The sequence below is a fragment of the Erinaceus europaeus genome, chromosome 17, assembly GCF_950295315.1.
Source record: "Erinaceus europaeus chromosome 17, mEriEur2.1, whole genome shotgun sequence".
Taxonomy (NCBI): Eukaryota; Metazoa; Chordata; class Mammalia; order Eulipotyphla; family Erinaceidae; genus Erinaceus; species Erinaceus europaeus.
Window position 1 is genome coordinate 20,616,523 of NC_080178.1, and position 25,152 is coordinate 20,641,674.

Sequence of the window (25,152 nt, forward strand, 5' to 3'; positions counted from 1 at the left end):
GTCCTGTGGCAGTTGCTAAGGTAACTAGTTTAAGGAATGTCATTGAGTTACCAAGTAAATAGTCTCGCAAAGCAAATATTATAGCTGACATGTAAATTAAGGCTGCCCTGTCTCTGTCAGCTTTTCTATTCTGAATTCCCTTGCTTTCCATATTTAAGCAAGAACTCTTCCCTTGCAGAAAAAAAAAATGTCTTTCTTAACTAGCAGAGCAACATTTGAATGCACAGTTGACATTCCACTATACCTGATATTAGGATTTCATACTTGGGCATTGATTTTCAAATACTACTCCAAGCTGCCAATAAGAGATAATTAAATTACTATGTATAAATCTTATGCAATTATTTTTGTTGGTCAACCTGAACTAATGATAGTTCCTCCTCTGGATATCAAATTAACTGAAGTTATCTTGATGATTTGTGATGCTGATCTAACTTCTACATATCTGTTAAAGATTTTAATAAGCACCAAAATGGTAGTTAATGAATGTCTTCATTTTGTTTCCAGAAGTTCTCTTATTCATTTTAATATATACGTGGCTGACTTCCTTTCTTTTTTTTAAATTTTTTAAAAAGTATTTATTTATTCCCTTTTTGTTGCCCTTGTTGTTTTACTGCTGTAGTTATTATTGTTGTCATCATTATTGCATAGGACAGAGAGAAATGGAGAGAAGAGGGGAAGACAGAGTGGGGGAGAGAAGGGTAGACACCTGCAGACCTGCTTCACCACTTGTGAAGCAACTCTCCTGCAGGTGGGGAGCCGGGTCTCGAACCGGGATCCTAGCTTAACCCTCTGCGCTACAGCCAGTCTCCCTTTTTTTTTTTTTTTTTTTTTATTTTCTTTGTTTGGTTTTTTTGCTGACTTCCTTTCTTAGCAGACACTTTAATTGTTATCACTAGAAAGTCACAGTTGAAATATGCTTTCAAAATAGAATGCATGTGTATTACCTTTTACTTAGCTCTAAATGTGTTTGAGGCACATCAACACAATGTTAAAATAAAATTTGTTGACATTTAGATTTAGATGAGTGGCTACAGTGAAACAATTTTGAAAGATTACAAGATTCATAGGAATTTTATATATTTTTTAAAAAGTATACTTCTAAATTGGGTGATACATGTGGAAAACAATGTGTGTTTGACTCCTAAAGAGAAAAATTGTTCATGGTAAAATTTAACCTACTGCTTTTTTGTCTATGGTCATAATAATAAACATAAACATCTTGATTTGTATCCTCAAAGTTGATCAAATGTAATATAAAGAACAGCAAACCCCCTCCTATGAAATCTTCATATGAAACCCTATGTTGGATTCTGATATAGATTTGGCAGTATACAAATGTAAATATCATTTAAGAAGAGCTAGTTCCTATTTTCTGTGTTCCTAGTGAACATCTGTGAGGAAGTCACCAGGTTAATTTAAGAGAAGTCCTTTGTTGTGGTATTTCTTTTTAAAAATTATTTTTATTATCTTTATTTATTGGATATAGGCAGTCAGAAATCGAGAAGGTAGCATAAGATAGAAAGGGTGAGAGCCAGAGAGACACCTGCAACACTGCCTCAACACATATGAAGTTTCTCCCTGCAGGTGGGGACGGGGGCTCCATCCCATGTCCTTGCTCGTTGTAGCATGTGTGTTAAACCAGGTGCACCGCCACCTGGTCCCTTTATTTCTTTTATTTTCTAACCTGAAATAATTATCTATGTTAAGATTCAGCTTGGTTGTAAGAAGTAGAGATTAAAAGAAAAGGTAATCAAAATCCCTGTATAAAGGAGTCAGTAGATCTAGATTAAGATATAACAATAGTTCCTTGTTATCAGCAGAGACCCAAATGTTTTCTTTCTGCTTTGGCATCCATAAGTCTCGGCTTCCATATTTGTAGTTACCCCATGGTTACTAGATGGTGAATCTCTAGACAGTCTGCTTATTGTGGGAGGAACTGATCAGGGTCTGGGGACGGCCACCCCCCCCCCCCCCCGACACACACACACACAGGGACTGCAGGAGGAGGGTCCATCATGTGCTGTCTTGGAAAGAATTACAAGTGACTCTGTGATCAGATGTATAAAGTGCAAACTTTTATTTTATTAGAAAGATCTGAGGTGGTAGTCACATGGAAGTAATATTAAGGTGCAAAGATAGCTCATGGGGACATAGTCTACAGGGGCCACAGAGAAAAATGGCCCGCCCAGGAGTTCCTCCTCTTCTTAAATTTCTGTCTCCTCCCACCTGGGGTCAGCTTCCCTGAAACTGGTCCATTGAGTTCTGTCTTTCTTGTTGGGTTATTGTTTCCTAAGTGTGGTTCCCTCTCTAAACCTCCTCCCTCAGCGAAAAGGTGCTTCTGTTGTACATTGGAAAAAAAAAAAATATATATCCATTCCTCCACTTCCTCACTAGTAAGAGGAACCATGTGATGACACAAAACCAAGTGACCATGTCCTAGCTACTTAAGGCTCCAGCCCTCCTGTCTCTAAGAAATGTTCCATATAATAAACTGATGTTCCAAAGAGAAGTCAGGAGATAGATAGGAATTAGAAGTCACTTTTAGTCCTGACTAGCTCCCATTTTTTAAAGTGATTTCTGAGAAGTTTCATCTTGAAAATTTCACTTCTACTCCATTGACTGAAACATAATTGAATTGCTACTTTAACTCTAATTTCCATTAGAAAGACACAATTTGAAAATGGTTACAGAATAGGGAGTTCATCACTCTTCATTCCTTGATTCAAAGTTGACTTCCTAATTTTGATAGCTTATTTTTTTTTCTTTTTATTTTCCTCAACTTTCATTTGAAGCGGTGGTTTGACATTAATTTATTAGATAATAGCACTGATAGAACATGTGTACTTAAAAAAAAAAACTGTGCTAAATATATGACCTAAATGTTCTCACTGTATCATTTCAGATGCATGATGGGGTGTATTCTATCTTTATTTTCATTCTCCCAAAGATAATCTTACTACATTACAGAGTTTAAGTACCATGCTGAGTCCACCTAGATAAAATATATGAAATATGGGCCTCTCTGTGTACATATGGATATATTTATACACATATGTATATAAATTCACTGAAAATCTCATCTGCTCAAACTTTCTCCACTGGAATGTACATATTTATATTCATTTAGATATAAGGGACATGTTTAATGTTATATTATTTCTCTCCCACTATGAATGAGCCAGATAAATAACTTGATAAAAATGTTTCAACATTTATTACAACTTTTTATCCATTTTTTCATCTACTTTATTAGATATTTCTTTCACATCACCTCATTTCATGTGACAATTCACCTGGTGGATATTTGGGGATAGGTAGTTTGAATATGAAGTGTCATGTTGTCTTTTGCATTTGTGGACCAGGGCTTGTAGTCTCTTCCTATGTTTTCAATTTATTTATTTGTTTTGACCAATGTTATTGCTCTACCTGAGCAAAGAATCCTTCACACTTAGCAGCCATTTTGCTGTTTCTTTTCTGTTCTTTTTCTCTTTTTTCTATCCTTTTTTGTAGAGAAATTTATAGAGAAGGGGAAGATAGGGAGGAAGAATTTAAGAGACACCTGCAACACTGCTTCACCACTTGTGAAAATCAATTTATTATAATTGAACATAAGAACAGTCAAAAATGAAAAATATAGGGACCAGGTTTGGTGCACCTGGTTGAGTGCATATGTTACAGTGCTCAAGGACCTGGGTTTGAGCCCCTAGTCCCCACCTGCATGGGGAAAGCTTTGCAAGTAGTGAAGCAGTGCTGCAGGTATCTCTTTTTCTCTCTCCTTTTCTATCTTCCCTACTTCCTCAATTTCTGGCTGTGTCTATCCAATAAATAAAGATTAAAAAAAAGTTTAAAAAAGAAAAATGCATCTAGGATAGGGATATGGAGCAGAGTAAAGAAATGTGGTAAGAATGTTTAAAAGATAAAGATCATCAATACAGCACTCAGTGTACTGCTGAGTCTTGTCTTAGAGGATATAGTCTCTACCTTCATAAAGCATACATTCTAGGAAAAAATCAATCACAAATAAAAAAAGAAATCACACTGTCAATTTCTACTAAAAAGAAGCAAAGCAAGTGGATAAAGATTGTTGAGGGTATCTTTTAATATTTTTAAATGAGTAATCAGAATCCACCTTTCTGAATAATTATCTTTGAGCAAAGATCTTGCTAAATGTAAAGACAAAATATGTACTAATGGAAGGGGTGCTGTCCATGCCAAGAGAACAGAAATCATATTGGTCACAGGGCAGGGGTGTGTTAGGCAGGGCATGATATTGCAGAGGTTGGGATGCAACTAGTAATTGTTGTTTTCATATTAAAGCATCTGGGGAAGAACTCTGGGAAAGATCTAAATCATGGAGGAAAAGGAAATGCAGGTCTTGAATAGACTGCTATAGTTATGACTCCAGATTCTTTAGGGATTACTTAGGTTTATATTACCGTATACTGTAAGGGTTGGTTATTTCTAGAGTTGTGTTTCTTTGTTTGAAAATACACTCTTGTGGTCCGGGAGGTGAAGCAGTGATAAGGCTTTGGACTCTCAAGCATGAGGTCCTGAGTTTGATCCCCGGTAGCACATATGCCAGAGTGATGTCTGGTTCTTTCTCTCTCCTCCTATCTTCTCATGAATAAATAAATAAAATCTTTAAAAACAGAAAAAAAGAAAATACACTCTTTAAAATATGTATCAAATACTGTTTCTCAGACATGTGCTATTTGCATAGTCGTTTTTGTATTTAGATAGTACCTGAGCATATATTCAGGTCTCAAGGGACGTTAGTTGAAATAGTGAAGGATGGCATGTGAATACTAAAGGACTCCTTTAAGAAGAAGAACTTGTACACATGTGAGAACCACATAAGAAAGTGATGGCAGTGCTGGGAAAATAGCTCACTTGGCTAGTGTGCTGTTTTTCCTTGCGTGTTACCCAGCTTTGAGTCCAGCACCACTCTCCACTGGAGGAAATTTCAGTACTTTGGTTTCTCCCTGAGTTTCTCTCTATGCTTCTCTCTCTTTGAAAAAGTCCAGAGCAGTGAAGTACTAGAGATGACTGAAAAAAATAATAAAGCCAGAGCTTATATTAATTACCCAAATATTAGTGGAGAAATCAGCAATGCCAGTGCCTTCCTGGAGGAGGAGATACTTTATCAATCTGGTCAACTTTCCTACCTTTTATTTTTTTTTCCCCAATCTTCAAACATGATTTGAAATCACTTTTTTAGATGCACTCTTGGTGTGTATCTGAGTAAATGCTTTCAACAATAAAAAAGTCTCTTTATGACTCTTTATGAGAGAGAGGAGGGAGGAGAGAGTCAGAGAGAGAGAGAAAACTAATACATCACTCTGGCATATGACTTGAAAGTCCAACATTTTATCCAGTGCACCATCTCCAGTGTCACAGCGAATGCTTTTTTAAAAAGTCAATTTTGGGTGGCTGGGCAGTAGTGCAGCGGGTTAAGTGCACATGGAGCAAACCACGAGGGCCAGTAAGGATCCTAGTTTGAGCCCCCAGATCCCCACTTGCAGGGGGTCACTTTGCAAGTGATCAAGCAGGTCTATAGGTGTTTATCTTTCTCTTGTACTCTCTGCCCTCCCCTCCTCTCTTGATTTCTCTCTGTCCTATCCAACAACAATAGCTATGACAATAATAACAGCTACAACAAAGGCAACAATATGGGAAAAATGGCCTCCAGGAGTAGTGGATTCGTAGTGCAGGCACCAAGCCCCAGTAAGAACCCTAGAGGAAAAAAAAAAGTCCATTTTGTTTGCATTATAGCCTTTACCACATCGGAGTAAGACTTTGTGCTTTGATAGTGCTCTTTCTCTTTCAGATCTGAGTTAAATCAAAGAAATAGAACTTTTCTTAATGTGCTACTAGTATACATATGAAATAGTTTCCTTTTATGGAGTTTAATTTGAAATGCTGAGGGATCCTGTCTACAGAAGACCTTACTTTAATAGTATGCTATTTTACCAGTTGTATGACTCAGTTATCCAGTTTTGAGCTTGGAACTTACCTCACTGGAGGGAACTTTGGTGCTGTGAGTCTCTTATATTTTATTCTCTCTTTCCCTCTTTGTTTCTGTCTCTCTATTTGAAAAAAAGTCATCTGGGAGTTGGGGAACCCCAAATGATGACAATAAAATAAGATAAAATAAAGTAAGGATATATCTAAATAAGATATCAGTCACATTGCTCCTGTTCATCTTGCAATCTAGAAATAATTGTTAATTTTGTTCTGAATACCTCAGGCTTTTATACCTATAGAATGCACTTATGGGGGGCTGGGTGGTGGCACACCTGTTTGAATGCATCTTTTACAATGTGCAAGGACTCAGGTTCAAGCCCCCAGTCCCCATCTGCAAGGGGAAAGTGTCTCTCTCCCTCTCTGCCTCCCCCTTCCACTTCAACTTCTGGTTGTCACTATCCAATAAACAAATAAAGATAATAAAAAGATTTTTTTTTTAGGTAGAATGCACTTATATAAGAACTAGTTTATTTAGAGTGAATGATAAATTATGTTTCCTTATGTTATATATATGTCGTAGTTTTGCTTATTATTCTAGGCTTTTCATAACCAAAATTTTCAAATGGTGGTAACTGTTAAGTTTATATTTGACATTAAGACTTTCTAAGTTTAGGGGCTGGGTAGTAGTGTACCTGGTTGAGCGCACAGGTTACAATGCACATGAATTCAGGTTTGAGCCCTTGGACCCCACCTGCAAAGGAAAGCTTCACAAGTAGTGAAATAGGGCTGCAGTTGTCTCTCTGCCTCTCTCCCTCTCTCTTCCCCTTCCCTCTCAATTTCTGACTGTCTCTATCCAATAAATAAATAAAAATAAAAAGATTTTCTAAGTTTTTTCCCAATATTATAAGTAATATTCATACAGTACTTTTAACCCATAAGGCAGAATTCCCTACTGTTTTTACTATGATTCCATCTTTGATTTCAAATATTGAAATATTGTTTATATTATTCAATTAAATATTCAATTAAGTATTCAAATATTGTTTGCATTAGTAGTGAAAAGTTATTTTGGAGGCCTTTTCATTGTGTTCTCTAAATGTTTGCCTAACTGTCTAAAAGAAGAACAGTGAAGAAATATAATGATTTTTATTTCATTTAGCTTTTATGTCTAAAACTCATTGTCAACATAGTGACTTGTTTTGACGGTTGCCCAGGAGATTGTACTTCCTTCAGGTTAAATGCTGAGTTGTTGAAATTTGAACATAAGCTCATTCAATGAAGACTCTTATAAATGGCAGAAGTATTGACTTAACTAAACATTAGCTTTGGAAAAATAAATTTGAACAGGCAGCCTATTCACAAAGTTGTTAATTGTTCCTTCCTACTTGGCTGTGTATCTTAGTTGACATTTGGTCTTTTACTATAGCATGCACATATGTAGTCAATCTTATGCTCTAATACTATTTAAACTTTAGCTTTCTGAATTACTCAAAATTATAATTCAGAAATAAAATATTTTATGTGTTTCAGTCATTTAAAGTATAATTTGCAGTAGTAGACAAAAGATACTGAGGCGAGAGAGTAGCTGCATTTTGTACTCCTTGGCAACTAGAAATAAAAAAGAGTATCACCTGAGAACTCAGCAAGACAATTCTCATATTACTTTGGAAACCAACCAAGTCACAGGGGATTGTGAACATGTGAGGCTCATGGACATAGAGGAGCCTAAGGAGAGACTCCTGGGGCTGAAAGCCTGTATCTACTCTGGAGCGGCTGCTAACAATCTGGCAATTTGTCAGTTGAGGTACCACCTCTAGTCAGAATTTTGTCAACAAAAAACTTTCTGAAGGGAGGACAGGGCCCCCTGAGGCTCACCAAATGCAACTGAACCTCCATTGCTACTGTCCTTTGGAGGCTGAGCAGCAGCAGGGAGGCTGACATGGAGGTTGGCGTTGGGCAGAATCATTCACCCCAAGAAACGAATACACATTCTATTCAAGTCTACCTGGGTCATTGTCAAGAATAGACCATATGTTAGGTCATAAAGACAGTGCCAACAAATTTAAGAGTATTTAAATCATCCCAAGCATCTTCTCAGACCACAGTGGAATTAAATTTATACTTAACAACAAACAAAAAAAAAATAGTAAAAGTCCCAAAATATGGCAACTCAACAATACGCTACTCAAGAACTACTGGGTCAAAGAGGAAATTAAGGAAGACATCAAAATTCTTTGATAATTCAATGAGAATGAAGACAAACTATCAAAATATTTGCAACACAGCTAAGGCAGTACTGAGAGGGAAGTTCATAGCCATACAAGCACACAATAGGAAATGAGAAAAGGCTCAAATAAACAACCTAGTTGCACACCTTAAAGACTTAGAAGAAAACGAACAAAGGAACCTGAAAGCAACCAGGACTGAAATAACTAAAGTTAGGGCAGAAATAGATAACATTGAAAATAAGAAAAAATCAGTGAAACTAAATGCTGGTTCTTCGATAGGGTAAATACTCACTAAATGAAATTATTTCTGAAATCCAGATGATGACCCACAACACAATATCTCTCAGTTAAAATCTACATTCTTGGAGGAGAAAAGATAGGATCTTCTTGCATGGATCAAATAATCAGAAGAAGATTAGGCACGTTAGTCAAGGAAATAAACTCAAATATAACTGTGTACATCCATATAGGGTTTGCACATAGTCTAATATATTAACAAAAGTATGTCTATATATGCTGAGCTAAGAAACTGAACAGGGGTCTAAGACTTCAAGACTTCAAGGTAGGTCAGCAGGTGACTCACCCAGTAAGTGGTGTGCACAGGTTACCATAAGCTAAGGTCCCGGTCCTTTTGAGCCCTGGATCACCAAATTGTAAGAAGTTCTTAAGTGGTGGAGTGGTGCGGGGATGTCTCTTTTCCATCTCTGTCTCCCTATATCTCTCTGTCTCTCACTCTTTATACAGCTAAAAGAGAAAAAAATATGGCTGCTGAGAAAAGTAGAGTTGTGCAGGCACTGAATCTCACCAATACCGCTGGTGGCAAAAATGAAAAAAAATAAAATGAAAAGGAGAGGAGAGATGAAAAGATTAGGGGAAAGCATGACTCCTGTGATGGAGACCATGTTCTGTAATTATCTAACTGCTATACCTTACCATAGAGATAGGTTTCTCAGATAGAAAGCTATTTCTAGAAGTTACCTAGTTTTAGTAACACCAAATTATTACTCATATAGCTAGTTAAAGTATAAGTTTCTTGTGAGCCTTGAGGGCCTCAATTTACTTTACCTGATACCAAAATACATACCCAAATGGTATGCCTTGGAAGATTAATTCTAAACATGCAAGAGTCCTGTCCACATTCTTTCTTTTTCAAGAGTAAAGGGAGAGAGATGGAAGGGCGGACAAAGAGAGAGGAGAGAAACCACCTCACAACTCTTTCATCCAGGAAGCTCCTCTAGTGTTCATGGTGCTCATATGTGACTTGAGAGCTCAAGCCTAGTTTCTCATGGATGGCAGTGTGTATGCTTCAATGGACAAGCTATCACTTGACCCTGTCCTTCACTATCTTAAAGCAGCGGCTCTTATCCAGGAATAATTGTGCCCACTGGCAGAACATGTGACAATATCTAGAGATATTTGTGTATGATGAGAGGGTAGGTGCTAAAAACATTGACAGTTAAGCAGCTGAACACATACAATTTTCAGAGTCACAATTCAATCCATAAAATTTTCTATGAAGATGACTTAAGAGTAAACTATTCAGACTGGAGAGTTAGCATAATGGTTAGGCAAAGCTTTTCATTTTGATGCTCTGTGGTCCCGGATTCAATACCCAGCATCATCATAAGCCAGAGCTGAGCAGTGTTCTCTCTGTCTCTCTCTCTCTCTCTGTCTCTCTCTATTTCTCACTCAAACAATAAATAGTTCACAATGCACAGCTAGAGTAATAGAAATAAACATACTATTTAAAATTTTAACAAAATTTATTCTTATTTAATTTATTCATAAAATAGAAAATATTGAGAAAACCATAGGATAAGAAGGGTACAATTCCACCACCAGGATTTTATATCTTATCCCCTTCAATAGAAGCTTTCTGTTCTTTATCTCTCTGGGAGTATGGGCCCAGTAACATTATGGGGTACAGATGGTAGAAGGCCTGGCTTCTATAACTGCTTCTCTGCTGGACATAGATGTTGGTAGGTCAATGCATACTCCTAGTCTGTCTCTATAAATAGATACATTTTTTAAAAAATTTAAAATCCAATCACATAGCCAGGCTTTGAGATGGACCCCAATGTAGACTATATGAGTTATTAGATTTGGGGATTGTGAGGATACCTATATAAGTAGATACAGATAAGTATAAATAAACATTATTAACTTAGAAAATATCTGATTAAAATAATCATATATATATATATATATATATAGAGAGAGAGAGAGAGAGAGAGAGGCAATATAAGATTGTAGAATAGGAAACATACCAAGGGGATTTTAGGAAATAAATTAAAGTGCAAAGATCCTGAATTTGCACAAACCAGAAAAAAAAAAAAAAACTTGGGTAGGGATAGATAGCAAGCATAGTGATTATGCAAAGAGATTCTCAGTCCTGAGGCTCTAAAGTCCCAGGTTCAATTCCCTGCATGCAGCATTATAAACCGGAGTTGATCAGTGCTCTGATAAAACCAAACAAGATAAAACAAACAAACAAAAAACAACTATTAACCTAGAATTCTACACTTAGCCAAGTGGTAATTTGGTAGTGAAACTGTATAGAAATTGCTCATAATCTTCAATTCAGAGTCTCATTGAAATAGTAAAGAATGAAAATTAGTGAGAGGAAGTTGAATTGCCCCCACCAGAGTTAAGTGTGAGATGCTGAATATTGATGAACACTTGGTAAATGTAAGCAAGCTGAGAATATAAAAAATAAAAATAATAAATAATACATTCTATGAGGAATACTTACATTTCTTGAAGGCACTCTTTGGTTTGTGAAAGTTAGATGCATAATATGTAAATCTTAAGGGTATATGTTAAAATGGATGAGTGAGCACACACATAAAATGAAATAACATGAATTTATACATATATGAGGAAATTAAGGAAGAAAGAAGGGTCTATCAATCAAATTTGGATGTGAAGTATAGAGGTCAACTGGAAGTAAATAGTTTCCACTGAGGAAGAATAGGAGTTAAAATGGGGAGGTGAACCCCAATTCAGAAAGAGAAGAACAAAAAAAAAGGAAGTAAGTGTATGTGTGACTTAAAAAAGAAGATAAGGCAGGACAATAGAAAAATGTGAAAAATATAGGTAGATAGGTAGATTACAGATAAATAGATGATAGATAGATAGATAGATAGATAGATAGATAGATAGCAGATAGATATAGAAATAATAGAAGGGGCAGGTGGTGGCACACTGGGTTAAGCTCACATAGTATGAAGCACAAGGACCCATCCAAGGATCCCAGTTCAAACTCCTGGCTCCCCAACTTTGGGGGTGGGGGAGTGCTTCACAAGAGGTGAAGCAGGTCTGCAGGTGTCTATCGTTCATTCTCTCTATATATCTCTGCCTCCTCTCTGGATTTCTCTCTCTCCTATTCAATAAAATGTAAAAAAAAAAAAAAAAAAAAAAAGACTGCCAGGAGTAGTAGATTTGTAGTGCCAGCATTGAGCCCCAGCAATAATAAACCTGGAGGCAAGAAAATAAAAATAAGAAGATGATCCATTAAAGAAGAAGAAGAAGAAGAAGAAGAAGAAGAAGAAGAAGAAGAAGAAGAAGAAGAAGAAGAAGAAGAAAAAGTAATAGTCAACCTTATCTGTGACCTTGGGAGAACTACTGTAGTTTCCAATGTAGAGAATGGGGACACAGAACTTTGGTGGTGGGAATAGTGTGGAATTATACCTCTGTTATTTTATAAGTTCCTAATTTATAACTCAATATTAACATACTAGTAAAATAATAATATGATTGGTGCCAGGTAGTGTGCACACAGTAGAGTACACACATTTCTATATGTAAAAACACAGGTTCAAGCCCTCAGGCTCCACCTGAAGGGAGGAAGCTTCATAATTGTTGAAGCAGTGCTGCAAGTGCCTCTCTTTCTCTCTCCCTTTATACTTCTCTCTGTCCCAGAAAAATGAAAAAAAAAGTCTCTAGTAAGAGTGGAAGTGTCACACAGCCCTAGTGATAACCCTGGGGGCAAAAAATAATAATGATGATGAGAACATGCTATTTTACAATTTGAGGGATAAGAAGTACAAAAATTGGCTTTAGTGGAGGTGGCCAAGTGGATAAAGCATTGGACTCTCAAGCATCAGGTCCTCAGTTCAATCCCCAGCAGCACTTGTACCAGAGTCATGTCTGATTCATTCTCTATCACCTCCTGTCATTCATATTAATAAATAAATAGGATATTTTAAAAAATGGGAACTTGGCTTCAACTTTTTATAGTACAATATATGTGTTATGTGTGTGTGGGAAACTAGTCCAAATACCCAAGAATTTTAACATTGGGAAAATCTCTCCACAGACATGATTTGGTTACAATTACTTTGTATACTAATTTTCTTATTCAATGGACTTAGTAACCATATTATCAAGTGTGAAAAATTAGCAACTTGGAGTGTGACTCAGTAATTCAGTTTGGGACATGTAGCCATAAGACTTGGTTTGATCCCCAGCATGACATATGACAGGTGAATATTCTGGGGTGTCTCTCTCTCTATCTCTGTCTCTGTCTCTTTCCTTTCCGCATCTCTCATTAAATTTGCAAAGCAATGTCCATTGCTGCCAGTTATGACTGCATTTTTCATACATCATGTAAGTAGATACACTACATATAATTCTAGTTACTTATCTCTTTGTGTTTTATTCAAATTTAGATGTGCATGATGTTAACTTATTTCCTATGTTCCAGGGTTGTTTTAAATATATAACATGTGGACTGGCAAGATAGCTCACCTGAATAGTGCACATGATTTGTGATACTCATCACCCAGGTTCCAACCTGGTCCCTACTGCACTGGAGGAAGGCTCAGTGCTCTGATACCTTCTTTCCTTCTATCTCTCTGTCTCTATCTCCCAAACAACTGGGTCAGTATGGTGAAGCCTCAGCAACACACACACATACACACACACACACACTCACACACATGAGACAGAGTGTATACATGGTGCATTACTTGAATAATTGTGTATCTAATGTATGGTGATGGGCAAAACATGAAGTGGCAGCAGCATCAAAAATCCAGAAGAGATGGGTGTTGTTTTTTTATTTATTTAATGATAATTTATAAGATAATAGTATAAGAAAGGTACAAATTCATACAATTCTTTATTTTTAATGAGGAAAGGATATATTGTCTTTTTCACCTGCAAACTAAACATTCACGTTACCGATATTAACCATTGAATTTGATTCTTATGTCTGGGGAGATGGGCAAGAATGGAAGGCTGGGCATGGGGAGAAATGGAGAAAGTGCAGATAAGGAAAAGTCTGTAATATATTGATTGAAACAAGGAGGCAATGAAAAATTACACACTATTTATAGAAATGAAAGAAAAAGCATTTAAAAATGGGAGACTACAAGTCTGAGCTATTTTAAATAGGTTGGTTGTGGAAAAAATAGGTCAGTCACTAGAGGTAATGGTGGACCGTGGTGTGTGTGTGTGTGTGTGTGTGTGTGTGTGTGTGTGTGTGTGTGTGTGTGTGTGTGTGTGTGTTTAACGGTAAGAGCTATGCCATGTCAGCAGGTCAGCAGATGGGAGGAAGAAGGTGAGAATATAGGGGATATAGATAAAACACTGATGAGTCAAAATCCTGTGACATTAGAATTAAAATCACACATGGAAGAGTTGACCTTAAGTGATATTCACTTGTCCTTAGATTAAAAGGATGTTAACATGAGCACTGATACTAGCAAGTGTTTTTCTTTTTTTATATTTATTTATTTATTCCCTTTTGTTGCCCTTGTTTTATTGTTGTAGTTTTTATTGTTGTTGTTATTGATGTCATCATTGTTGGATAGGGCAGAGAGAAATGTAGAGAGGAGGGGAAGACAGAGGGGGGAGAGAAAGATAGACACCTGCAGACCTGCTTTACCTCTTGTGAAGCGACTCCCCTGCAGGTGAGGAGCTGGGGGCTCGAACCGGGATCCTTACACCGGTTCTTGTGCTTTGCGCCACATGTGCTTACCCGCTGTGCTACTGCCTGACTCCCACAGGTGTTTTTCTATATGTGTGAATGGGGCAGTGAAAGTGTTTGCATTCTTAGTATTATGTTTTTCTCTAAAATATGTGAGGAAATGCCCTCAACTGAGAAATAAAAAAAAACTATATGTTCTCACTAATTTTACTGTATGTTTCTTCTTCTTTTTAAGAATGAGGACTCAGGCCTTGGAATACTCCATTAGGGATGTTTCCTTTGATGGAAAAATTAGATTCAGGTCCAACTTTCCCTCTTTAAAGAAAAGTTTATATGTGAACAATCCTTGTTAGAAATTACAAATCAGCACACTCATGTCAGAAAGTCATGAAAGACCCATGCAGGAAAATGATGTGTGAGAGTTACTGGCTAAGCCTTTTGGGAAATAAACAGAAACCAAGATTCCACATTTTCATGTCCTCTATAAAATCAGCTTTCCAAAAATAGATGCATACAAGCTGAAGTTGCAGTTGAATGTCATGTTTCTATTATTGCAATGACATAAAATCATTAAAGCACTGCTAGTAGTAAAAGCAGTCATGTCTGGTAATAGAACTGCTCTGTGCTCATTCAAAGGGAATTGCATTTTAAATGACACATGGAGAGCAATGTCTTTCTGAGGGGAGTAGAATGTTCTGAGGGTTGACTTCCTCAGGAATTTATAAATGCCCTCCTTTGAAGTTTCTGTAGGACTCAAGCTCCTGGTTCTGAAAGGTATTATCAGACTGGATGGAGGGGGTGAGCACAGGTCTCAAGAAGATTGATTTTCATGTTATTAATATTGTTTTGAATTTCCTGTATTTAAAGTAACTGAACAAATATGGACTCATATTTCTTGGTCAGTATTTCTCTTTACATCATGTATATCACACCAGCAGATTTGTGACTACTTACTATGTGTCAGGGAGGTTTTCTGTTAATCCTCACACAATCCAGTGCAGCTGATAGTATAGTAGGTGTTACGAACATGACCAGATTATTATATTGACACTTCAGGAGTGAACACAATAGTCCAAAGGACAATTATAATTTAAATGTACATCAAATAAACATGGTAGTATTTAAAAAATTCTATATTTGTTGAGCAAACCATGACATTCACACAGCAGAAATAATAAAAAAGAATATTATATTGGAGGCATCATATTGTCAGAGGTCAGTTCTTTCATATTTCCCATTCTTTGGGGAAGCCTGCAGGAATCTAGCATACATAAACACTAGACTCCAGTGGATTTTATGGAACTAAACTAATTATGAAAACAATAATCTCTCCCCTGGCATGAGTTGGAGGTAGAATCCATCAGAAATGTGTATGACATCTGCCCTTGGCATCTGTGGATAAACCTTAATATTCTAGCCATTCAATGTACATGGATGTGACTGAATCAGTTACTACAGAAATCTTCATGAACTGATTGCTTAAGTAGTTTGCTGTAGCTTAGTTCCATCTGATCTGCAGTAGGTCAGCGAGAATCATTAGTTGCAGTGATGACATGATTGGTCCCCTTATCTCTCTATGGTGCCTAGTACAATGTATTGTGAGGTACCACCGTTTAACAATGGGAATAATGTATAAATAAATGAATTGATGATGATGATGATGTATGGAAAAAAAGTGGAGTCATCTCCAAATACTTCTGCCTTCGTGTTCTCTTCAAGAAATGCAAACAGATGCCTAAGGACTAATTAGGAGTTTGTTTTCCAGCAGAATTCAAACTCTCTTCTATATGATAAATCTGTCTTTTCTGATCTGAAACTCACTCACTCTGTCATCAAATAATCCCCACCACAGAAAGAATGAAACCACAATCCATAGGATAATAGTTCTCAAATAATGTCTGCAAGTTTATTTATTGTTCCTTTAAGATATGATAGGATCTCACTATGTGTACTGAAAAAAAGAACCTAGAATTAAATTCCAAATTGTAATAATAGCTAGAATTATTTAATTTTTATATGTATGGTTGTTAAGATAAATACTTGACAGAGATTATCTCATTTAATCCTCACAGAAACCAAATGAAATGTTTACTGTCATTAGCCTTATTTGTTGAAGAGGATACTGAGGCTTGCAGAGAATTAATAACTTGTCCAAGATCATCTAAAGTGGAATAATAAAGAGTGAATGAACTAAAAGCACACACACCAGCAGGAACCAGCCTTTTATCAAGGGGAAGATTTACAGAAGCAAAGCAGTGACAGGTAAGCAGTCTTCTTTGTATAAATAACAAAAGAAACTTGAGACAGGCCTCAGCCTTGAGCTGCATGTTGGAGGGACATTGGTACTTCTCTAGGATAATTTTGGAGGTAGGGTCCACACTTTGTAATTGAAACTCTATGATGTGGTATAGCTATAGCTTTCAGTCCTTATTTTCAACATTAATATTCGTAACTGGAAGCATATCAGCCCATGTCATGATATGATCAGGCTGCAAGAATCGACTAAGCTTGTGCTAATGGTGATATGACATTGAGTATTATTGTCCTTCGACTCTCTTCTATATCATCAGTGTTCAATCTTTTTATCTGCTTTAAGTACTTGGTTTCCACATATTGTGGATTTTAACTTTTCGTTAATCCTGCTGACTGAAATGAGAGGAAAGAAGCATTGTTTCTCTGGGAAATCGGTTGAGATAAGTCAGTGTCCAGATAAGGCACTCTACTTCTTGCATATTACCTAGTTATGAAGTGGTAGGGGATTTGTTTAACCACAGTAGTATGATGGTAGAATCTACATACAGCATTTTGGTGGTAGAATCTACAGTATATGCCTTTTTCATGTTCATGTCTGCTACTTGGCCATTTGAAATACTTGTGTTTGAGTAATAACTATTTCTAGGCCTCATAATATAGTATTCTGGAATTTTTTTAAATATTTATTTCCTTTTGTTGTTTTATTGTTGTTCTTGATGCCGTTGTTGGATCGGACAGAGAGAAATGGAGAGGGGAGGGGAAGACAGAAAGAGGGAGAGAAAAATAGACACTTGCAGACATGCTTCATCACCTGTGAAGCGATTCGCCTGCAGGTGGGGAGCTGGGGGCTCAAACCAGGATCCTCTCGCCGGTCCTTGAACTTTGTGATACCTGTGCTTAACCCACTGTGCTACCGCCCGACTCCCAGTATACTGGAATTCTTATGTAAGATGTAATCTGGATGTGAACTATATGATTGTGACATGTTGTTGACTATGAAATTGATGTTGGTATCCTTAGAAGAGATCAGGGCAAATTCAGATTTTGCAGCTTATGTGTTATTGTGGACATCTTTAGAAGATTTTAAACTGGAATTTATACACTTAAGGATGTGTCTCTGTGTCAGTCTGGTTATCTGGTTGCAGAGCAAATTTTCATCTTGAATTCTATTTGTATGTGTTCCAATGACTGGTTTTACCTTTCTCTGATATTTTACTTTAAATTTATAATCTCATAAGTCTTTAAAGCTATAAATGCTTGAGTCAATATAAAGTATGAGGAATTTAATAGTATTATCATCTTTGTCATCAAATATAAGCTTTATGGAGAGAGAGTATTTAGAGTAACACAGTTACTCAGTGAGTATTTACTGTTGAATGATGTGAAGCTCAAACCAGCGTAAGGAGCCCTGTTGGAGCCCCAGGGATCCCACCTGCAGGGAGGTTGCTTCAAAAGCGGTGAAGCAGGTCTGCAGTTTCTATCTTTCTCTCCCCCTCTCTGTCTTCCCATCCTCTCTCAATTTCTCACTGTCCTATCCAACAGCAACATCAAAAACAGCAACAATAATAACCACAACAATGATAAAACAATAAGGGCAATAAAAGTGAAAAAATTTTTAAAAAATAATTTAAAAAATTAATTCCCCAATAAATAAGAAAAAAAGAAAAAGAAAAACATTAATTCCCCAATATTAAAAAAAAAATTTAAAATAAAGAAAACCTTTTGTTATAAAGTTAATTATTAGATCACTTGGATTTTCTTCAAATATCAAAGTATTCATTTTAATTTTGTTTTTTTAAGTTATAGATGAAAGGCATTTCACGTCAAAATTATGTCTGAACATAGTGAGGTGAAAAAAGTGATTGTGTTATTTTACCATATCTAAATCATTTGCTTTTCAAGAAAAAAAATAGTATCCCTCTCTCTTCTCCAAATACACACACACACACACACACACACACACACACACACACATATATATATATATATAAATTATCATGGGACCTAAGCACTTTTGAGTGTGCAGAAATGTGTGTATGTGTATATCTTGGTAAGTCTTTTGAAAAAATATCACCTGGTTTTCACCCACTAAAGAGAAAAACACTTATTTGGATAAGTTCAAATAAGTTATTTTATTTATTTTTTATTTTCCCTTTTGTTGTCCTTGTCTTTTTTGCTGTTATAGTTATTGTTGTTATTGTTATTGATGTCTTGTTAGACAGGACAGAGAGAAATAGAGAGAGGAGGGGAAGACAGAGAAGGGGAGAGAAAGATAGACACCTGCAGACCTGCTTCACCACCTGTGAAGGGACTTCCCTGCAGGTAGGGAGCCGGGGAATCTGTCCTTCTGCTTTGGTGCCACACGTGCTTAACCTGTTGCGCTACCACCGGACTCCCCAAATAAATTATTTTTACCGCCCCTCCCCCCAGCAGTTGGTTTAAATTATTTTGGAAGGTAAAATCTTTGATAGAATGTTTTTGAAAAAGTCACATAATTTTCCTGTGTCTTGTTTTTCTTGATTGACAAAGGAAAATGACAATATTGATCTTATCAATTTGTCAAGAATCTTTGCGTAAGTATATGCAAAGTGAACTGGACTGGAGATTGATGGCACACTGGGTTAAGCACATATAGTACTAAATGTAAGGACCAGCTCAAAGCTCTTAATCCAAGCCCCAGACTCTCTACCTGTAGGGGGGTCACTTTACAAGTGGTGAGGCTGGGCTGCAAGTGTCTCTGTCTCTTCCTCTCTATATATCCCCCTCTCCTCTCATTTCTCTCTGTCCTATGAAAGAAAGAAAGGAAGGAAGAAAAAAAAAAAAAGAAAAATCACTGCCAGGAGCAATGTCAACAAAGAACCCCAGCAATAACCCTGGAGGGAAAAAAAAAAAAAAGAACTGAGCACATAACATAGCACTTGGTTCATTGAAAGCACTAAATAGTACTATGATCCTGGAATTTACACATGTTAAGAATGGCTTATTCCCTATCTGTTTCCATAATTGCATTACTTTACAGTCTCCAAGCCTCCCTAGTTCTCTCAATGAAAACTCAGTTCAAATCAATCCAAACATATATAATAATTAATAGTACATACTATATTTCATTGAAATTGAGTTTGTTGACACCTCTCCAATTCTCATTGTTAAATCTTGAAAGTGGCCTGGCTTCTTTGCAGTAATTTTTAAACTTATATTAATTCAACCTTGCCATGGTTGGAAGCTGAGGTTGTTTGCTGTGGTTATATTTCTGAAGGCTCAAGTTATACAACTTCTTCATGAAATCACAGCCCAGCACGTTTACATGAACAGAAAAATATAAATGCCTAGTGTGCTTTTTTTGTCTTGACATTGCAAGTCTAGTGCTGTAGGTTGATGATGAAAGGAACAGACATCTAATGGCTTTGCCATGGCAAATAAATAATTACTTCGGATCTTACATAACGTACTTGTTCTAAATGCAACTACACCTTTAATGTGGAAACATGTAAAAGCCAAACTGGATTTCAAGGTGTGAAGATTTTTTTAAAATTCCCTGCTCTTTATCCATATGGATTTCTTCCTAATAACAGGCACTCTGACTTTCTTTAGATAATTTGAGAATTCTCATCATTAAGATGCCAAGGGTGAAAGGGCCCCTCATCACTACTGAACTCCAAAACCAACTCTCTATTCTTTCTCTCTAGGGGAATTTTTATAATCTTGTTAAAAGTATTTCTGCAACACTATAATGTCTATGAAAAGGAATAATGAACAAAGCTTTATATTAACTAAATCTTAATGAGTTTTTGCTAGAAAAAAAGTTCACCCCAGTTTCTAAGTGAAAAAAAAGTAAAAATACTGATTTGATGAGTAATATATGCATACAATATTTAAGGGGACTTGGATTTCATTGAAGTTTAAACTTTTTAGGTTCAATGTATATTGAGAAGAGTAAAAAGTTAAATGAATCTGCTCAGGAGATAGATTTAAAAATAAAATCTATAAAAATTAAGCTAGTTTGAAGACATATGTTTGATGAATTATGTTAGTTTATTCTATAGAAATGTATAGATCTCGTATTAAGAATCTTGCACTAAACAGACAAGCTTCACAAGCAGTGAAGCAGTGCTGCAGGTGTCACTGCTATTCTCTCTCCCACTCTCTCTCCTGTTCTTCTCTATTTCTTTTTTAATTAAAACAAGATATTAAGAAGCAGGATTTGACTGAATTTGGAGTAGGGCACCAAAGTAAAAACCCTGAGTTGAGTGTGAGGGTTAGGATGGATGTTCAGCTTCATGGGGCAAAGGGGTGGGGTGGGGGTGGGATGGGACACAGTCTTTTGGTGGTGGAAATGGTGTTTATGTACACTCCTATTAATTTGTAATTTAAATTTAAAAAACTTAATATTAAACATAAAAATAACAAAATACTACACTAATTCAGTGCATTGTCAATAACAAGATCGTCACAGAACCATGTTGTATAATGGCAGGATTATAGACATGCTGTGACCATAAACCTTCTGTTTCTTCAGGGCAGTAATAGATTATCTAGGTCAAGGGCAACTAAGATCCTAGTGCCTGTCTCCTCTCATTGTGAATGTGACAGTTTTCTTCATTAAAACATATGTGTTCTGTAATTTCTGTATCATCCTTTCTATGAAATAAGTTGAACGCACTGCTAAAGAACTGCTCATATGTTCTCTCAATTGGTGATAACTGAGCCAGAAATGAGAATTTCATAGGAATAATAAGGTTTTTCTCCTTCGTTCTTTCCCTACTTCTCTCTGTTTTCCTTCCTATCATTTAACAAAGAGACATTTATGGAGAGCTTTAATGCTGCCACTGTGAACTCAGAGATTCAACAAGCACTTTGTGAATTAGCTAAATAGTTCGCTTGAAGGGGCCAGGTGCATCTAGTTAAGCACTCATTACAGTGTGCTAGGACCCAGGTTCAAATCCCTGCTTCCCACCTGCAGGGGGAAAGCTTCACAAGTGGTGAAGCAGGCCTGCAGGTATCTTTCTGTCTCCCCCCCCCACTCTCTATGTCCCACCCACTCTTCTCTCTATCTCTATCTAACAATAAATAAAAATTTAAAAATATAACTCCCTTGGATAATACATTGCTTTGCTATGCATGAGGTCCAGGTTGGAGACTTGCATACACCACAGTGGAAAAAGCTTCCGGGCCATGATTTCTTTCGCTCACTCTCTTTTCTTTAAAAAAAAAAAAATCTATGTAGTGGCATGGAAGTCCCAGTGACAACAACTAAAAGATTTTCAAGCTTTCCAGTTGCCCAATTACAGGGAGGACTTATATACTCAGAATAAAAGAAGGATACTTCACACACAGGTCCATTATACATGCTAGAATTCAATCACATTCCAACTGGAGCAGGGGGATATGTAAATTTAGTGAGAGTAAATAGTCCAGTGACAGTTTTAGTACTGGTGGTCTGTGGATAGTTTTTTTTTTTTTTTTCACATTCTTCTAGGAAATGGACTGTGTCTAGGGATCTTGATCATGACTGGGATTGGTAATAAGTCTTTATAGTTTATTTTTAAACCTTGACTATGTTACCTGTAATGGAAAATAAATACTGAAACAAATGTGATAAAGTGTCAGATGGCATTCTTATGGAAGTAAAGAGGATAGTCTGTCTGATTGAGAATGAGTAATAGAGTAAGGACACACATCACATTAGTAGCAATACATAGGGTGGAGGGCATAACATAATGACTGTGCAAAGGTATTGGATGCTTGAGACTCTGAAGTCAAAGGTTCAATCCTCTATACTACCGTAAGTCAGAGGTGTGCAGTGCTGTGGTTAAAAAAACATACATTGAGGAGTCGGGCCGTAGCACAGCTGGTAAAGTGCAGGTGGCACAAAGTGCAGGGACCAGAGTAAGGATGGGGGATCGAGCCCCGGGCTCCCCACCTGAAGGGGAGGTGGTAAAACAGGTCTGCAGGTGTCTGTCTTTCTCTTTCCCTTTCTGTCTTCCCTTCCTCTCTCCATTTCTCTCTGTCCTATCCAACAATGACAACAATAATAATAACTACAACAATAAAACAAGGGCAACAAAAGTGAATAAGTAAATAAACATTAAAAAATTAAAAAAAACTTAACTGAGATGTTCAGTAGAATAGAGCTCATCATAAAGGAAATATGTTGTACTGTCATTTTCCCAATAAATAACTTTCTCTTGCAACACTTTTAATGATTCTGTATTATCCCACTACATGCATATAGCACAAATAATTTAATTGAATCCTTATTTTGGTGCTTAGACTAGTTATTTTTTAGAACAAGTAGAAGAAGCGTTGACACAGGTTATTATGGCTAAGTCATAGTACATGCCTTTGATTTTCTTTTGAGACAGAGTCCTCAATGTGAAATTGCTCACCTGCTGGACCAGCATATTTTTCTAAACCTTTAAACATGTGTCAAGCTAGTATTGTAAAATGTAGTGTTTTGAGACATTCTTGAGTTCAAAATATAAAAACACCTTTGCTGTTTTTTTTTTGTTGTTGTTTGTTTGAGCAAATTGCTCTACCTTCACTACTTCCTAAAGAGGAGAAAAGTACACATTAAAGTGTTACTTTAAATTTGTAGTTGAAATCAGGGAGAGCAGTGTAGATAGCTTAATGGTTATACAGGCAGACTCTCATGCCTAAGTCTCCAAAGTCCCAGGTTCAGTCCCCAGCACCATAACCAGTGCTTTGGTAAAAAAAAAAAAAAAAAAAAAAAGAAAGAAAGGAAGGAAGGAAGGAAGGAAGGAAGGAAGGAAGGAAGGAAGGAAGGAAGGAAATAAATAATAAATAAAAATTGGGGTAGGTGATGGCATACTTGACTGAGTGCAAGTCCCCAGCCCCCACCTGCAGGGGGAAAGTTTCACAAGTGGGGAATAAGTGCAGTAGGTGTCTCTCTGTCTTTTTCCCTCTCTGTCTCCCCCTTCATCTCAATTTCTAGCTGTCTCTATACAATACATAAAGAAAATTAATAAATTTAAAAAAGAAACCAGCAAACGGAAAACCAGAAAACAGTCTTTTAATATCTGTTATTTTTGATAGTAGTAGTCCAATATTTGTTAATTATTGACAATAAAATCTAAGTACTTGAAATATTATAGTTCAGTGAGTGTCATTAATTTCTAGCTGGAAATGTGTGTTATCTAAATAGCTACTTTTTGTATATAAAAAATTAAAAAAAAAAAAAAAGCTTCCAATGGAGGGGATAGGACAGGGAACTCTAGTGATGGCAACTGTGTGGAATTATACCCCTGTAATCTTACAATCTTATTAATCATTATTAAATCACTGGTAAAATATTTAAAAAATAAAAAGTTATTAAAAACTACACAAGATAACAAATGGCTCAATTTTTCAAATGTCTGATTCACTATTACATACATACTAGTAAGATTTTTGGACTGTGCTTATATTTTTTTCCTGTAAATTAGAAATGTTTTAGTATAATATACAGGGACACAAACCTGGAATGAAATCTTTATACTTTGCTTTACTGCTGGTGTCAGTCTCTCAGGTCTTCTACCTTACTACTTCTGAAAAGGGTATATAAGACTAACTCTTCATCCTGCCACAAATAATTGAATGAGGAATATAGATAAGTAGATCACTAAATTATTCTTATGATATAGCTTGTTATTTTTACAGGTTTTTAAATCTACCATTAATCATTTTGCTTACTGAAGAAGATGGAAAATGCACTTTTAAGTGCATCAATGTTTTGCACATCTTTTGTGTTATATGGATGTGGGGCATTGACTTGAAATATCTGAATTTATTTTTGAACTCCTGTCAGCACTCCATAATTAACATTGCCCAGAAGAGAAATGCTATTTTGCCACTTGCATCATCAACACAACTGTCATCAAATAAGGAAGACATCGTCTTTACTATTATTACTGCTACTACATGAAGCAAAAAAAAAAAAAAAAAAAGAACAACTGGATTTTCACACAGTGGGTTGTTAGAAGTATAATGACATTTAGTGAAATCTGAGTTTAATATCTACTTCCCTCTTTCTTGCTTTAAGAATATATTTAAAGGGCATATATAATTTGTATTTCAAAGTTCATTTTTAAACTCCTAATTTAAGATATATACTCATCTCAAATTATTTATCTTAATGTCATTTTCCCTCCTTCACATAGAGATGGGAAATTGTTATTACTTACTATTTCATTTAGCTTTACCACTCCTAGTTTAGCTGTGTCTTCTTTCAGTTCTTTTTCTCTGGCCTCTAATTTTGCTTAAGTTTACAATAGTAATGGACAATATTAAGACTGTAAAATGTTTAAAAGACAATATAGCTACAATAAAAGTTGGAAGGTATAGTTTAAAATGTTGCTCTTTCATTGGGGAAACTAACGATCCTTCCTAGCCGACTGAATCCACATGGATCCCAGTCACTTTCAAAGCCAGCAACAAGCAGCTCCTGACAGCTTTCAACCTGACGCTGTTGACTGGCTATGGAAGAAGGGCAAACGCTAGAAGAAGAAGAACCACCTCCCAGTCCCAAGATTAAATTTTATCTTAATTTCTTTTAAATTATTGTTGTTCTTTGGTTTCATCACTCTGGGTGCATTTCTCAGACAAATGGGAAGGTAAAGAGAAGGAAAGATGAGAGAGCTATACAACTTCTCCCAGTTACAATAGTGTTTCCATGCAGTGTAGACCAGAGTGTGACCAGAGTCAAGTCACATGACCAAGCAGGTGCTTTCCCAGGTGAGTCATATTGCCAACCCCTCTTGGGATGCATTTAAAACC

The 25,152-nt window shown here is 36.3% G+C and overlaps 1 long non-coding RNA gene across 1 annotated transcript in view; it reads left to right on the forward strand.

Annotated features, from left to right (window-relative positions):
* LOC132533864 (uncharacterized) overlaps positions 1-25,152 on the forward strand; it is an 872,547-nt gene that overhangs the window by 300,883 nt on the left and 546,512 nt on the right. Inside the window, exon 2 of the long non-coding RNA XR_009545613.1 lies at positions 16,200-16,389. This is a non-coding gene — a long non-coding RNA (uncharacterized LOC132533864). The remainder of the gene's footprint in view (positions 1-16,199; positions 16,390-25,152) is intronic.